The sequence below is a fragment of the Marmota flaviventris genome, chromosome 14 (genome assembly GCF_047511675.1).
Source record: "Marmota flaviventris isolate mMarFla1 chromosome 14, mMarFla1.hap1, whole genome shotgun sequence".
Lineage (NCBI taxonomy): Eukaryota > Metazoa > Chordata > Mammalia > Rodentia > Sciuridae > Marmota > Marmota flaviventris.
In genome coordinates this window covers 57,125,066-57,140,678 of record NC_092511.1, presented here as the reverse complement: position 1 = coordinate 57,140,678, position 15,613 = coordinate 57,125,066, and the positions used below count along the sequence as shown (strand labels likewise).

At 36.8% G+C, this 15,613-nt stretch overlaps 1 non-coding gene across 1 annotated transcript; it reads right to left on the bottom strand.

Annotated features, from left to right (window-relative positions):
• Positions 1-10,088: 10,088 nt before the first annotated feature.
• On the bottom strand, positions 10,089-10,193 carry LOC114092089 (U6 spliceosomal RNA). The gene has a single exon (XR_003582625.2). It is a non-coding gene; the product is annotated as a U6 spliceosomal RNA (small nuclear RNA).
• Between the last annotated feature and the right edge of the window lie 5,420 nt (positions 10,194-15,613).

Here is a 15,613-nt window from a genome sequence, read left to right as displayed (position 1 = left end):
TTATAAAAAGGGGATTTATTAGGTTGGCTGGATAGTCCACAATGGTGGGCTGCAGACTGGAGAGCTGGAAGAACCAGTAATTGCACAGTCCAAGAGGCTGAAGCCTTAGAATGAGAAAGATCAATGGTTCTACCCTAGTCTGAGACCAAAGGCTTCTGGAAACACCCTGGAGAATCACTGGCAGGGTCTGCTTTCGAAGAGTGAAGAAGTGAGAGTCTGATATCCTCAGATGATCGCAGCAGCAATCAAGAACCTGTTCAAGAAGAATAGAACTTCCATCTGCTGCTGCTTCCTTGTTCTTCCAACTTTTATTTCATCCATGCTATTATCTTTGTTGGGTGATGCTGCTTAGGGAGGGTCTTCATTTCAGTTGGCTATCCAACATGACAGTAATTCCTTGACATACCCAGAAGCCTCTTAATCATTGGCATCTCTTAATCCAATCAACTTGACAATTCAAATTGACCATTACATTGGTCTTCTATGACCATTAGAAAGCTTGAGGAAATGCAGATCAGGAAGACCAGTATGAAATCTGCCACTGTAGGGATTATAGGAAGCTGCCTGCCATGGGTGATATTGGCTCCTGCAGCACCAAGTGTGAGTGGTTTTCAGAAAAGTGCCTGGAAACGACTGACAAATCCCATTAGCCTGATTGCAATTACCACTGGAGAATACTTTACCTTTCTTTACTTTCTGAATTGTGTACAAATGCCTCTTATTGGTGAAATCCAATTGGATTTATGTGGACAAGTATGGAGTACAAGAATGAGAACAGTACAGAATCTTCAGCAGATATTGTTGAGCATGGTTCATCCTTCACAATACTCAGTATCTACACTTACACTTGTATCCATGTTAAGTTTCCAAAGAAGAACAAAGACTGTCATGATTCTTCTTCACACACACCTACTTCCCTGTTGTAGACAACACCTATCTTCTTCCCAAGAGGGCATAAATTTTACAAGTTTCCTATTCATCTCTATGATATTACCCTTGCTTGATCACAATGTTCCTTGTTATAAAAGTCTTATAATGTTAGATGGAATAACTGGAAGATAGAGGAGGGGGAAAGTTGTGTGTGTGTACATATATCAACTTTAATATAGATATATACATATATAATAAGGAAAGACATACATTAGTAATAAGTCTCTAGTTATTCAAGTGTGCATAGTTTATATAAATATATATATGAACAGCTGGGTGTGGTGGTGCATGCCTGTAATGCCAGTGGCTTGGTAGGCTGAGGTAGGAGGATTGCAAGTTCAAAGCCAGCCTCGACAACTTAGCAAGGTCCTGAGCAACTTAGGGAGACCCTGTCTCAAAAATACAAAATGAAAAGGGCTAGGGATGTGACTCAGTGGTAAAGTACCTCTGGACTCATCCCTAGTACTAAAAATAATAGTAAAAAAATACATGAACATACATACAAATAAATACATTGCATATGCATGTATACATTTTCTCTTTTCATTACCCATTTCATGTTGTTTACCATCACCCTGAAACTAGCTGACTTGTGATTTTTCTTGCCAGAACTTTTTACATCTTTCCTTTTCAGTAAGGTTGACAAATCTCCTTTATCCATTTTTATGCATAAAAGCACATATATGTGGGAAAGTAGAACAGAAATGTCTGGCAGTATGCGAGACTAAATAACTTGAGAAACTTATTATCTCAGAAAACAATGATGGATAAACATGGGGGGATGGTCTTTAATTATATAGGGGATTTGTCAAAAAAGGAATTCTCAGGACTGGAGTTGTAGTTTAGTGGTAGAGCACTTCCCTAGCACATGTGAGGCCCTGGGTTTGATCTTAAGCATCACATATAAAGAAAGGTATCCATCTACAACTAAAAAAAAATTTTTTTAAAGGAATTCTCAGAAGCAAAAAAAGAAAACATGAGAAAGTAACAAGTACTGAAGCTGATGGCTGCACTTGGAGAGGAGCATCCATCCACGAGTCTCTCCTGGGTGAGATCTGCAGATAGGGTCAGGACTTGATCAAACTCTTAACAAGTATAGTTACTGAAAGAAAAAAGTTATAATAATGCTGTTTACAGTACACTTAGGTCTGCAAGTCAGCTGGACAAAAATGAGTAGCCTGAGCAGAGTAGGATTTAACATTTTTGGTAAACTAGAAAATAAAACACATCAGAGATGGATATAAGGAAAAAGTGCAGGCCTCAATGTTGAGTGGGAGAAAAGTGTCCCATGAGAAATTCCTTACCACAGTTAGTTACCATGCAGATTTTGTGCAGAAGTCTTACTTGTGTGTCATTAAAAGTCTCAAACTGAGAATTTATTTTACAAGGATCCTGAGTTGATAGTGTCCCCATGTTTCTAACAAAAACCAACCCAAAACCTTCCTGGAGGAGTATTCGTTAGACACAAGCATCAAGGCATTCCCACAGGTATTCTAAGAAACAAGTTAATATCCAAAGTTATAAGTGTGTCATATGTGAGAGAAGAAATGACAAATAATATAGTCAAATTTGCAAAGACTGCAAAATTGTGTCAGAAGCAATAAGAGGAATGTATGATAAAAAACAAATGAAAAGAATGATAAGGCAGATTTCAGGAAGAAGTAAACAATGAAATAATAATTGCAATTAGAATGGATAAACTGACCCAGTAGAAGAGAGAATTTATAAACTGAAAGCTAGGCTTGAAGAAATAACCCAGAAAGCAGCATTTACAAATAGATACAGAACATAAAAGAGATCTTTAAAGCAGCCAAAGAAGTAATACCCAGAACCAACAATTAAAAAGCTTATTTCCCATTTGTAGTCAGAAAAGAGAACCATAGGATAGAAAATAACTTATAAAAACAAATTTCAAGAATAATGGTAAAATATGCTATCTGATGAACAATAACTGGGGCTCTCATTAAAGAATCTTCCAAAGGTAAATGTTGAGATGATGGAATATGATGACAGAAAAGCTTGAGATGCAACGAATGTGAATGGTAAGCAAGGAAACTTTTAAAAGTAAACACAAAGCATTAACTGTCTAAAACAGTAAAATTTTGAGGAGCTATAAAACAATTTGTGTCTAACTACAATGTTAGACAACAATATAACTTGGGAGTGTGTAAGCAGAGTTAATATATTTTAAAGCCCTTTTTATTATGTGGGAAGGAGATGATAACTTTGGACCTTGTAAAGTTAAATATATGTGTTAAAATTTTATAACAATTATAAAGTGATAAGAAAGAATGGAAAGTAGAAAGTAGACTCCAATATGTTGGTAATGATAACAATGAATATAGGAAACACATTGAAAATATACTGAAGAGTTGGATGTGAAGGGATGAGAAAATGTACACCCTGTCATTTTCTCATTCTAGTCAAAACCTAGCTCTTGGGAAGCTGGGAGCTACAGTAATATGATAAGGTTGACTTTAAGTAAAAATATCTTATTATTTAAAATGTGCAGCTCCTGAGAAGAAGACTTTGGCAGTTCCTCAAAAAGTTTAAGCACAGAATTATTATGTGGACCAACAATTCCAGTCCTAGATATATACCCACTAATATAAAAATCAGGGACTCAGATACTTGTATACTAATGTGAATAGCATTACTCACGATAGCTAAGAGGTGAAGCAACCCTAGGGCTAATCTCTTGGCTAAACAAAATATGACATACACATACAATATAACGTTATTCAGTCATAAAAAGGAATAGGGCTGGGGATGTGGCTCAAGCAGTAGCGCACTCGCCTGGCATGCGTTTGGCCCTGGTTCTACCCTCAGCACCACATACAAACAAAGATGTTGTGTCCGCCGAAAACTAAAAAAAAAATAAATAAATATTAAAAAATTCTCTCTCTCTCTCTTAAAAAAAAATAAAAATGAATAAGTACATTCTTAGTATGGTTGAACCTTGAAAAAACTATGCTAATTGAAATTATTATATCACTCCACCAATGTGAAACTCATAGATTAGGCAAATACATAGAGACAGAAAGTAGATTAGAGGTTAGCAAGGGGCTGGAGAGCGGAGAGGTGGGTAGTATTGCTTAATGGGTACAGAGTTTCCATTTGGGATGATAAGAAAATAAATAGTGGTTTTGGCTGCATAACACTATAAATGTAATTAATGCCACTGTACACTTAAAATGGTTATATATTTTACCATGATAATATTTAAAAATATTATCAGATACAAGATTTAATACATCACCATGTAATGACAAAAATTTCAATTCAACAGATAAGACTTAAATTTTTGACATATAGTGGATTACAAGCCTTTTTTCATGTTTTTGACTTCTTTTGTGTGAGATGTCTGAGCAAGTGCTTTTTTGAAGTAAGTTTTAAAAATTAGATGATCTTTTGTTTAATTTGTAGGAGTGCTTTACATATTCTGTATTCCATTTTTTATTATGTGTTTTGCAAATGTGTTCTTTTGAGATTTGTCTTTTCATTCTCTTTTTTGTAATGTATAGAAATTCTGAATTTTATTTTATTATTTTTAAATATTTTGCAAGTGTATAATCCAATTCCTTATTTACTTATTTACTTTTGGTACCAAGGATTGAACCCAGAGGTATTCAACCATTGAGCCACATCCCCACCCTTTTTATTTTTTATTTTGAGACAAGTCTCACGTAAGTTGCTTAGTGTTTTGCTAAGTTGCTGAGGCTAATTTTGAACTTGTGATCCTCCTGCCTCAGCCTCCTGAGCCATTAGGACTACAGGTGTGTGCCTCTGCACCTGGCCCAATTTCCTAGTTATGTCAAATTTGTCAGCCTCTTCCTTTCATGACCAGTACTTTTATGTGAATTGTGATGGTTAATCTTGGTTGTCAATTTGACTGGGTCAAGAAAACCTTGAAAATTGGTAAAACACATAGTTCTGGGTGTGTCTGTGAGTGTGTTTCCAAACATAATTGGTGTGTGGGTTAGTGAACTGAGTGAGAAGACCCACCCTGAATGTGGCAGCACCATCTGCAGCCTGGGGGTCTGGATGGAAGGAAAAATCCAAAGGGGCCAACTTGCAAGCATGAGCTGACCCTTCTTCTGTGGGTATAATTTTAATACTTGTTAACATCAAACTCCAGAGTCCTCAGCCTTTGAAGGCAGGCTCATCTTGTTATATTTATTCCCATGTGTTTGATCCCCCACCTCCCGCGCCCCGCCAACTACTGGGGATGGAACCCAGGGCCTCAAGTGACTCTCCAGGAAGCTTCCAGGCCTTCAGTCTCAGACTGGGGCTGCATTATCAGTCCCTTTTGTTCCAAGGCTTCCAGACTGAGCAGCTACTGGTTTCTCGAGTTCTCTGGCCTGTAGGTAGCCATTGTAGTACTATTTGCTTGATCTTGAAAGTCAATATAGTAAATCCACTTTTATAAATTATAATATATTCTGTTGGTTCTGTTTCCCTTGAGAACCTAATATACTTGTTTAATAAATCTTGCTGGGCACAGTGGTGAAAGCCTACAAACTCAAAGCCAGCCTCAAAACCTTGGCTAGGCCCTAAGTAACTCAGTGGGACCCTGTCTCTAAATAAAATATAAAAAAGGGCTGGGGGTGTGGTTCAGTGGTTAAGTGCCCCTGGGTTCAATACCTAGTACCAAAAATAAATAAATAAATGAAAATAAAAAAAAAAGAAAGAAATCCTTCTTCATAAATCAAACATATTCTCTTATAGTACCTTCTAAAACTCCTTGGATTTTCAATTTGCCTAGAACTGATTTTAGGTTTGTGGTGAGGTAGGGATTCACTTTATCTGTTTGAAATGTGGATACCCTATTTCCCAGCACTATTTATTTAAAAACCCAGCCTTTCCCGATTTCTCTGTAGTGTCACCTCTCATACCAAATGTTTACAAGAGCAGATCGATTTCGTTTGCCTATTAATCTCTGCACCAATTCAGCACTGTCAGCAATTGTTGTGGTTTAGATGTGAGGTGTCCCCCAAAAGCTCATGTCTGAGACAATGGGAGAAATTTTAGAGAAAAAATGATTGGGCTGTGAAAGCCTTAACCCAATCATTGAATTAATCACCTGATGGGATATATTGAGTGGTAACTGGAGGCAGGTGGTATGTGGTGGGAGGAGGTAGGACATGGGTGTGTGGCTTTGAGGTATATATTTGTATCTGGCAAGTGGAGATCTCTCTCTCTCTGCTTCTTGATCATCACATGAGCTGCTTTCCTCTGCCACATTCTTCTGCCATGGTGTCCTGCCTCACCTCGAGCCCAGAGGAATGGAGCCAACCTTCTATGGACCAAGACCACTGAAACCATGAGCCCTCAAATAAACTTGTCTTCCTTAAAATTGCTCTGTTCAGATCTTTTAGTCACAGAAGAGGAAAAGTTGACTAACAGAAATTATGTAACTTTATGGAAAACCCTGATATCTGGCAGGGCAGCTCATTGTTCTTCAAGAATATCTTGATTTTTGAATTTATATAGGAATTTTAGAAACAACTTGTCAAGTTGCACAATTACTGAGATTTTTATTGGGATTGTATTAATTTTGTAGATGAACATAGGAATTGACAGTGCTAAACATTGAGTCTTCCAGGCTATGTACATGGTTTGAGTACACCTCTGCTTATTTAATTCTCATTAATGACCATATTTCTTTTTCTTTTTTTTTTTTTTGGTACCAGGGATTGAACTCAGGGGTACTTGACCACTGAGCCACATCCCCAGGACTTTTTGAATTTTATTTAGAGATAGGCTCTCATTGAGTTGCTTAGTGCCTCACCATTGCTGAGATTGGTTTTGAACTCGTGATTCTCCTATCTCAGTCTCCCAAGCCTCTGGGATTATAGGCGTGTGCCATTGTGCCCGGCCATTAATAACTATATTTCTATAATTTTAATCCACAAAAGCTATAGTAGACTAAATAATGACGTCCAAAGATATTATGTGTGAATCCCTGTCCCTATAAATGTTACTTTATTTGGAAAAGAGTCTTTGTACATGTGGTAGAATTAAAGATTTTAAGATGAGTATCCTGTTTTATTATTTTATTGTTTAGGGCTTGTATGTGTCATTATAGAGGAGACATAAAGAGATTGATACAGAAGAAGAAAAGGCTATTTGACTATGAAGGCAGAGATTGGAGACCACAAACCAAAGAATTCCAGCAGCCACCAGAAGTTGAAAAGACAATAAATGGATTTCTTATTGAGCTGATAGAGGGATTGGGGACCTGCCATTACCTTGGTTTCTACTCAGTGATACTGATTTCAGACTTCTAGCCTTCAGAACTTTGAAAGAATAAATCTCTTGTTATAAACCACGAAATTTGTGGGAATTTGTTATAAGAGCCACAGGAAACAATTCAGAAGCTTTGTTTATCTCGTTATATTTATTCCCATGTGTTTGATTTCCCCCGCCAACTACTGGGGATGGAACCCAGGGCCTCAAGCATACTAGGAAAGCATGCTTCCATCAAACTACACCCCAACACAATTTGATATCTTTTGTTATTCTTATAAATGCTGTCCCTTAAAAAAATACATTTTCCAGCTCTTTGTCACTGGTATAAAAAAATACAATGAAAAACTTTAACTTGATTTTTTTATTTGCTCCAACTTTACTAATCTCACTAATTCTAAAGAGTCTTTCTATGTGCAGAATCATATTCCCTGTGAATACTAGCAGATTTGTTTCTTCCCTTCTAATCCTCAGACATTAAAAAAAATAGTTTTTTGTTAGATATTTTTTTTAGTTGTAGACAGACACAATACCTTTATTTTATTTTTATGTGGTGTTGAGAATCAAACCCAGTGCCTCACACATGCTAGGCAAGTAAGTGCTCTACCACTGAGCCAAAACTCCAGTCCCTCCAGAAGTTTTTTGGTTTGCTGTGTTTTTAATCTTTTTCTTTTCATGCTTTCTAAGAGTTTAATTTTTTTTTCATTTCTAAATTCTCAATGACTGCATAAGTTCATCAAAAGCTTTTTCTGCATTTATTAAAGTGATTGTATTATTTTCTCCTTTAATCTGTTAATGAATTGAATCACATTGCCTTCCTGAGATAAACTAAATTTGGTCATTTTTAGGCTATAAATTTCCTTTTATGAGTTGCTTTATGTTTGATATATAATATTTGAGCCATTCAATTCAAAATATTTTCTTATTTCCATTATGACTTTTTCTTTGACTCATGGATTACTTAGAAGTGTTTCTTAATTTTTAGGCATATGGTTTTAGTTATTTCTTTGTTACTGAAATTTAGTATGGTCAGAGAATGTGCTCTGGATCATTTTAATCTTTTAAATCTCTTGGATACTTGCTTTCAGTGTGATATGTGGTCAGTTTTTTCAAGTTTTCTCCGTGTGTTTGAATTTAATATGGGTATTTTGCTGATGCTGGGAATAGTGTTCTATATATGCCCATGAGGTCATTTTACAATTGTGTTCTTCAAATCATATATATCGACATTAATGTTTTTTCTTGTTCTATCAGTTATTGAGAGAGGTGTTTTAATATATTCCATTATGATTGTGGAACTGTTTTTTCTTCTCATATTACTATTTTATATATTTTCTCTGCTTCATACACTTTAATATTATATTTATATGCATACACATTTAAAGTTGTTATTGATGCTTTGGAAATGTTTTTCTTATAAAGGACCCTTTTAATTCATTACTCATAATTTTTAATTTAAAATGTAGTTTCTTGGATAAGAATATAGTCACATCAACTTCCTTCTGTTTAATTGCTTGATACTTATTTTTTTTGAAGTGGATATTTTATCATTTTTCATTATTATCATTAGTATATCATGTTAAATGAAAGTTACAGAAATTGATAAAATGATACCCAGAAGCTGTTGATTATGAGTAGAACAGTGCATAAAGAAAAATCTGGAAAGAAAATGCTCTAAAAATTTATAGAAAATACACATTGCTAAAGTTGCAAACACTGAAATTATTTTCCACATTTGTAAAATTTGCCATAGAGCAAATAAAGCCCATGTTTATAGGGACCTAGTACAAGGCAAATGATTGAAAATGAAAATTCCCAAATAATCTATAATGAGTTTTGAATATTTTTTGAACTATATATATTTGTTTATTCTAATTTGTTATATATGACAGCAGAATACAAATTCAATTTATATTACACATACAGAGCACAATTTTTCATGTCTTTGATTGTACACAAAGTAGAGTCCCACCATCTGTGTCTTCATACATGTACATAGGGTAATGATGTCCATCTCATTCCACCCTCTTTCCTTCATTTATAACCCTCCCTTCCCCTCCCTCCCATTTGCCCTATCTAAATTTCATCTATTCTTCCCATGATCCCCCCTCCACTATCCCCACTATGAATCAGCCTCCTTATATCATAGAAAACATTCAGCATTTGCTTTTTTTGGGATTGGCTTACTTCACTTAGCATTATATTCTCCAAATCCATCCATTTACCTGCAAATGCTATGATTTTTTTCTCTTTCAATGCTGAGTAATATTCCATTGTATATATATACCACATTTTCTTTATCCATTCATCTACTGAAAGGCATCTAGATTGGTTCCACAATTTAGCTTTTATGAATTGTGATGCTATAAACATTGATGTGACTATGTCCCTGTAGTATGCTTTTTAAAAGCCCTTTGGGTACAAACTGAAGAGTGGGATAGCTGGGTCAAATGGTGGTTCCATTCTAAGTTTTCCAAGGAATATCCATACTGCTTTCCATATTGGTTGCACCAACTTATGGTCCCCTAAGCAATGTATGAGTGTGCCTTTCTCCCCACATTCTCACCAACACTTATTGCTTGTATTTTTAATAGCTACTATTTTGACTGGAGTGAGATGAAATCTTAGAGTAGTTTTGATTTGCATTTATCTAATTGCTAGTGATGTTGAACATATTTTCATGTATTTGTTGATTGATTGTACTTCACTTTCTGAGAAGTGTCTGTTCAGTTCCTTGGCCCATTTATTGATTGGGTAATTTGTTTTTTTGGTGTTAAGATTTTTGAGTTCTTTATATATCCTAGAGATTAGTGCTCTATCTGATGTGTGAGGGGTAAAAATTTGCCCCCATTCTGTAGGCTGTCTATTAACCTCACTGATTGTCTCTTTGGCTGAAAAGAAGCTTTTTAAAAAATATGAAATGTTTCACAAATTTGTGTCATCCTTGCACAGGGGCCATGCTAATCTTCTCTGTATCATTCCAATTTTAGTATATGTGCTGCTGAAGCGAGCACTATTTTTCATTTTTTAATTTTCCAACTTGTATCCTTATTGTAGATATAAATTCTTGTAAACAGTATCTTATTGGATTTTTAAAAATGCAATTTAAAAGTGTTTGCCTTTAAATGGAACACAGTCCATTTATATTAAAAATGATTTAGGTTTGTACCTATTATGTTATTGTGTGCTTTCTGTTTGATCTGCTAATCCTGTTTCTTTTTCCTCTTCTTTTTTTTTTTTACCTCTTTTGTATTAAATGCTTTTCATCAATCCATTTCCCTCCTATTTGTTTGAATGCTGTGCATTGTTTGTGCTCTTTTCTAGGTCACTGTAGAAATTATAATATTCAGACATGAGGTATCAAAGTCTGAAGTTAATCTATGTGGTTATCCTCCTTCTAGACTATGAAAGGACCTTATAGAATTTAAGCCTCATTTCTCTCTTCCATACTAATGTTAATAAGATATAAATTATATTTATTATTTAACATCACAGAAGTATTGTTTTGTACAATGTTTATTTAGATTTTTTCCACATTTGTCTTTATTTCTTCTGCTTCTTATACATTTGTCTGGGATTACTTTCTTAGATGTTCCTTAATGACAGATTGCTAGAGGCAAACTAGTTTTGCTTGTTCAAGTATGTCTTTATTTTAATGGACTTTAAACTCTAGGTGGCAGTTATTTTCTTTTAGCATATTGTCTCTTGGTTCCCACAGCAGCTATTTAGATATCAGACTTTATTTTTTTCAGTACTGGGGATTGAACCCAGGGGTGCTCTACCACTGAATTACATTCCCAACCCTTTTTATTTTGAGACAGGATCTTGGTAAGGTAGGCCTTAAACTTGTGATCCTCCTGCTTCAGCCTCCAGAGTTGTTAGGATTACAGGTGTGAACAATGGTGCTTGACTATGCAGAGTTATTTTAAAGTCTCTATTTGATATTTCCAATATCCAGGTTGTCTGTTGTTTCTGTTAATATTTGTTCCTGGTGCCTTGTTTCTTTGTGTGCTTTTTAAATTTTGATGGTGGGTTTTGTGGAAAATTACCTAGGGGAATTTTTTGAGGCTCATGCTCCTTTCTTTAGAGAGAGTTTGTGTTTGTTTCTGTGAGGAGCCTAAGACTCTTACCAGTCCAGAATTGCTTTCTGCATTCATGGCTTGATGAATGGCTTCATGAATGGCTTGATACCACTTAGTAATCTGAATTTGGGATTAAATCAGCACAACCATAACTCTTAAAGGACCTTATTGGTATCCTGATCTCTGTTGTTTCCCAGAAGAGTATAACCTTGCAAAAAAAAAAAAAAAGCTACTTTGTCTTCTTTAGTTTCCTTTTAGAATTTGGTGAAGTAACTCTCAAATAGTAATGTGCCAGAGGAATCTGCTAAAAAAGTAAAGATTCCTCTGAATGTGATGATGCATGCCTGTAATCCCAGCTACTTTGGAGGTTAAGATGGGAGGATAGAGAGTTTGAAGCCAGCCTGGGCCACACAGTGAGACCCCATCTAAAAACAAACAAACAAACAAACAAAACTGAAGATTCCCAGTCAAGCTGGGCAAAGTGGCTCATGCCTCTAATTCCAGTGGCTCCAGAGGTTGAGGCAGGAGGATCACGAGTTCAAAGCCAGCCTCAGCAAAAGTGAGGTGCTAAGCAAATACAAAATAGGGCTGGGGATGTAGCTCAGTGGTCAAGTGCCCCTGAGTTCAATCCCTGGTATTAAAAAAAAAAATCACCAGTCAAGCTCACTGGATTAGACTAAGGGGAAGGAAGGGAAAGTAGAGGGAATGGGAATAAGGAAGACAGTAGAATGAATAAGGACATAACTTTCCTATGTTCACATTTGAATACACTACCAGTGAAACTCCACATCATGTACAACTGCAATAATGGGATCCTAATTAGAATAACTTATATTTCATGTATGTATAATATGTCAGAATATACTCTACCGTCATGTATATCTAAAAAGAACAAAAATAAGTTATATGCATGTATGAATATGTCAAAATAAAAGTCACTATTCTGAATAATTAGCATGCACTAACAATTTTTTTAAAGCAGAAAAAAAATACTCTACTGTCATGCATGTCTAAAAAGAACAAAGAAACAAACAAAAAGATTCCCCAGTCAACAAAAGAGATTATGATTCAGATGATGGGGGTGCAGGAATATGCATTTTTAGCAATTACCAAAGAGAAGCTAGCTGTAGGTGACAGAAACATCATCTTCAGATCCCACAGCTTCTTTAGGCCCATTGTACAACCTTAGGCAAGAATATGTAGGAGCCACAATTCTTTGTTTTCCTGGGGTGGGGATGGGGATGTATTCTTTAAAATGCTCAGGAAACATTTATCTCTTTACATGCATGGACCGAAACTGCTCAAGTGTAGTGTTTGAAGCTTCACATGGGAGGAGGGAGTGCTGTGTGCCCCTGCAGATCTGGGTTTCAGTGCAAAAAAGTGCAAAAGTACCTTGCTTATGTATGCACAGCACTTTCAATAAAGTAATGATATAGAAGTCCTGATCTATGTTAAAAAATGTTCAGCGTCTTTCTCCCTACTCCTCAACTGGTGCTAGAACTAAAGAGAGGTATCAGTTTTTACTGGGATGCTGGCTTGAAACACCAGGACAAGTCAACTTTCTTTTCTCCAAAAGTAATTTTTTTTTGCTTCCCCTCTACCCTCAGTTAAATTGGAAATGTGTGAATTGAAGCCTGAGCTGATATCAAAAAGAGATAATGAATTGGGGCCTTGAAGCTCTTAAACAGTCATTACCTGAATGAATATTTATAAATGGACTTTTAGTGTTCTGAGTAACATATGGAAGTTAAAACTCAGCAGATCCGAATGGGAAGTAGGTAATTGAGAGAGAAGGCCTTATTCTCTATTAAATTAAGAAATTTAGAAACCTTTAAGAAGAAAGCAAAAACGACAGCAAGCAAGAAAAACTGAGAAATCCGAAATCTGACCCAACTTAATAAATAACTTTAATTTGATTTATTGAAGTGTCACAGTATCCCTGCAGGTCTGGTTCTAAGCCAGGTGGTTCCCCTGGTATCTCTAAGAGAACATTTCAGGTCAAAGCTATACTTGATGCTCAGCCATAAATCTCATGCTTTTTTACACTTGAAAATAATAAAGTTCTTGATTCCAGTTAATTTCACTTCTTTCTTTTATATTATTAATGCTCCTGTCCTTTTGAAAATTGGAATGTGGAATGCAATGTGGCAAATATTAAGAAGTGGGAAAAGCTGTAGGAAAATAATCTGCTGTCAATTTGCTTTTCCCTTGGAGTGGAGCAATCCTTTCCTCCCAGTGCTCAGGCCCAGGTCTTCTCAGCTGCCTCAGACGGCCACACAGAGAGGGTGGCTGTCGCTGTGGCTTTCTCTAGTGGTCTCTCTCCTCTCATGGACAAAGGATCTCCGACTGGGGATAAGTGGGTACAGACTTAACTGAATGAGGCAGCTAGGCTAACTAGAAGGTTCCTTGGGTGAGGGCATGAATGGCTTCCTAAGGGGCAGACGTGACACATTGACCCTTAGTTGCTGACGGGAAGTGCAATCCGGAGTCGAGCCAGCACCTGGACTAGCCCTTGAATTCATGGCTGGTTTCTTTATAGGGCAGGGGCATGTGAGTAAACTGAGATCTCCTAGTGAAAAAGCCAATAAGATAGGAGGCACCACCGCTTAGTTTGGGATATGTTAATTGAATGTGACACAAAGGGTAGAGAGGTGTTCTTCACATACCAAAGGCCTCACACATACCAAATGCCCTGACTGGTAGGGAGAGCTTGGAGGTGATGGGGGAAGCCAGTGGACATCTCTTCTGAGCTAGGCCTTGCTGTCACTGGCAGTGGATATAGTAGGCTGCATCTAAGCACACCCCTAAACTACTCAGGAGCACTTCTAGGAGGCTCACAGCTTTTGTGAGCAGGTGGGAGAAAAACCTAGAACGAATGGAATATGAGTTACCATTGCTCATATGTTAATGTTATTTTATTGGCCCTGCAACCTTATGAGGCCTAAGGAAACTTGGGTCACATAAAAAAAGAAAAGCATACTGTAGTTTGGCAAAAACTTGTGTGTGTGTGTGTGTGTGTGTGTGTGTGTGTGTGTGTGAAATGAGCTTTCATTTAGAAGCTTTGGCAGAAGTTTCTTTTGGTTCCCTGGTACTTTTAAGTGATATTTTCTGAGCTTGGAAACCAAGCAGGCAGATCATGGAATTTTGGCTAGAGATGTTTTTTAAAAAATGTAGGCAGGCAGTAATTTGGCTGTGAGGCCATACTGGGCTGCCGAGTAAACCAAGCAGAGTTACCATGGCGGCACTTCTAATGTTTATATAAACAAAGTTTTTTCCTGACAAACATACTTCATATTTAATAATCCTCAATCCACGGGGGCCTCTTCTCTCTTTGTGTGTAGCTAGTTCATGCCATTTGGACTTGGGTAGATTTTTTTTTTTATTGTGTGTGACTCTTTTCCAGCACCCACAATACTTCAAAATTGAGTGTTAAGTCCCAATATCTTGAAGGGTAGAGTGAGAGGTACTTTAGCGTTGGGGAGGTGATCAACCTACTGTGTGAAAATGCAAAAAAGACTTTTCACTGATCCATAGTCTCCTGGACTGGACCGCACTCAGCATTTAGAAGGACAGACTTCAGGAGCTGGGTATGGTGTAATCACAGTTGAGGTAGGAGGATCACAAGTTCAAGGCCAGCCTCAGCAATTTAGTGATACCCTGTTTCAAAATCAACATGGTTGGAGATGTAGTTCAGTGGTAGAGCTCTTGCCTAGCATGTGGTAGGCCTTGGGTTCAATCCCCAGGACTGCAAAATAAACAACAAAAAACAAATAAAGAACGAGAAGTATAGAAAGACTTCTACTTTAATTCAGTTTGCATGCCAGATAAAACCTGGATTCTACCCACCTGCCTGCTCTGCCTCTCTTCATAGCTCTGTGATCTTTATATTGCCACTCACTGAGAGGTCACCCTCTTGCTAGCCCATATCCAATTATTGGAAGTTTTAACAAGCTCCCATATTGTAAAATGACTCATTTGGTTATGAGTAACAAAACCCCCACTCTTTCGAACTGAAACACAAAAGGAGATCTATTATTAGGTCATGCAACTGGAACAAGGTTTATTTTTGGATCAAGTAACTAGAAAGGCTCGGGAAGTTCTGGTTCAGGAATAATTGGATCCAGCTGAAGTACCCATATCTCTAGAGAGTTCTTGATTCTAACATACCTGACACTGTCCCTTTGTTCTCCCCAACCAACAGAGTCTCTATAAGACTCCCCCCTCCAAACAATAAGAGAGGTAAATAGGGAGCCTACATCATGGGAACAAATCTTTACTCCTCACACTTCAGATAGAGCCCTAATATCCAGAGTATACAAAGAACTCAAAAAATTAGACAATAAGATAACAAA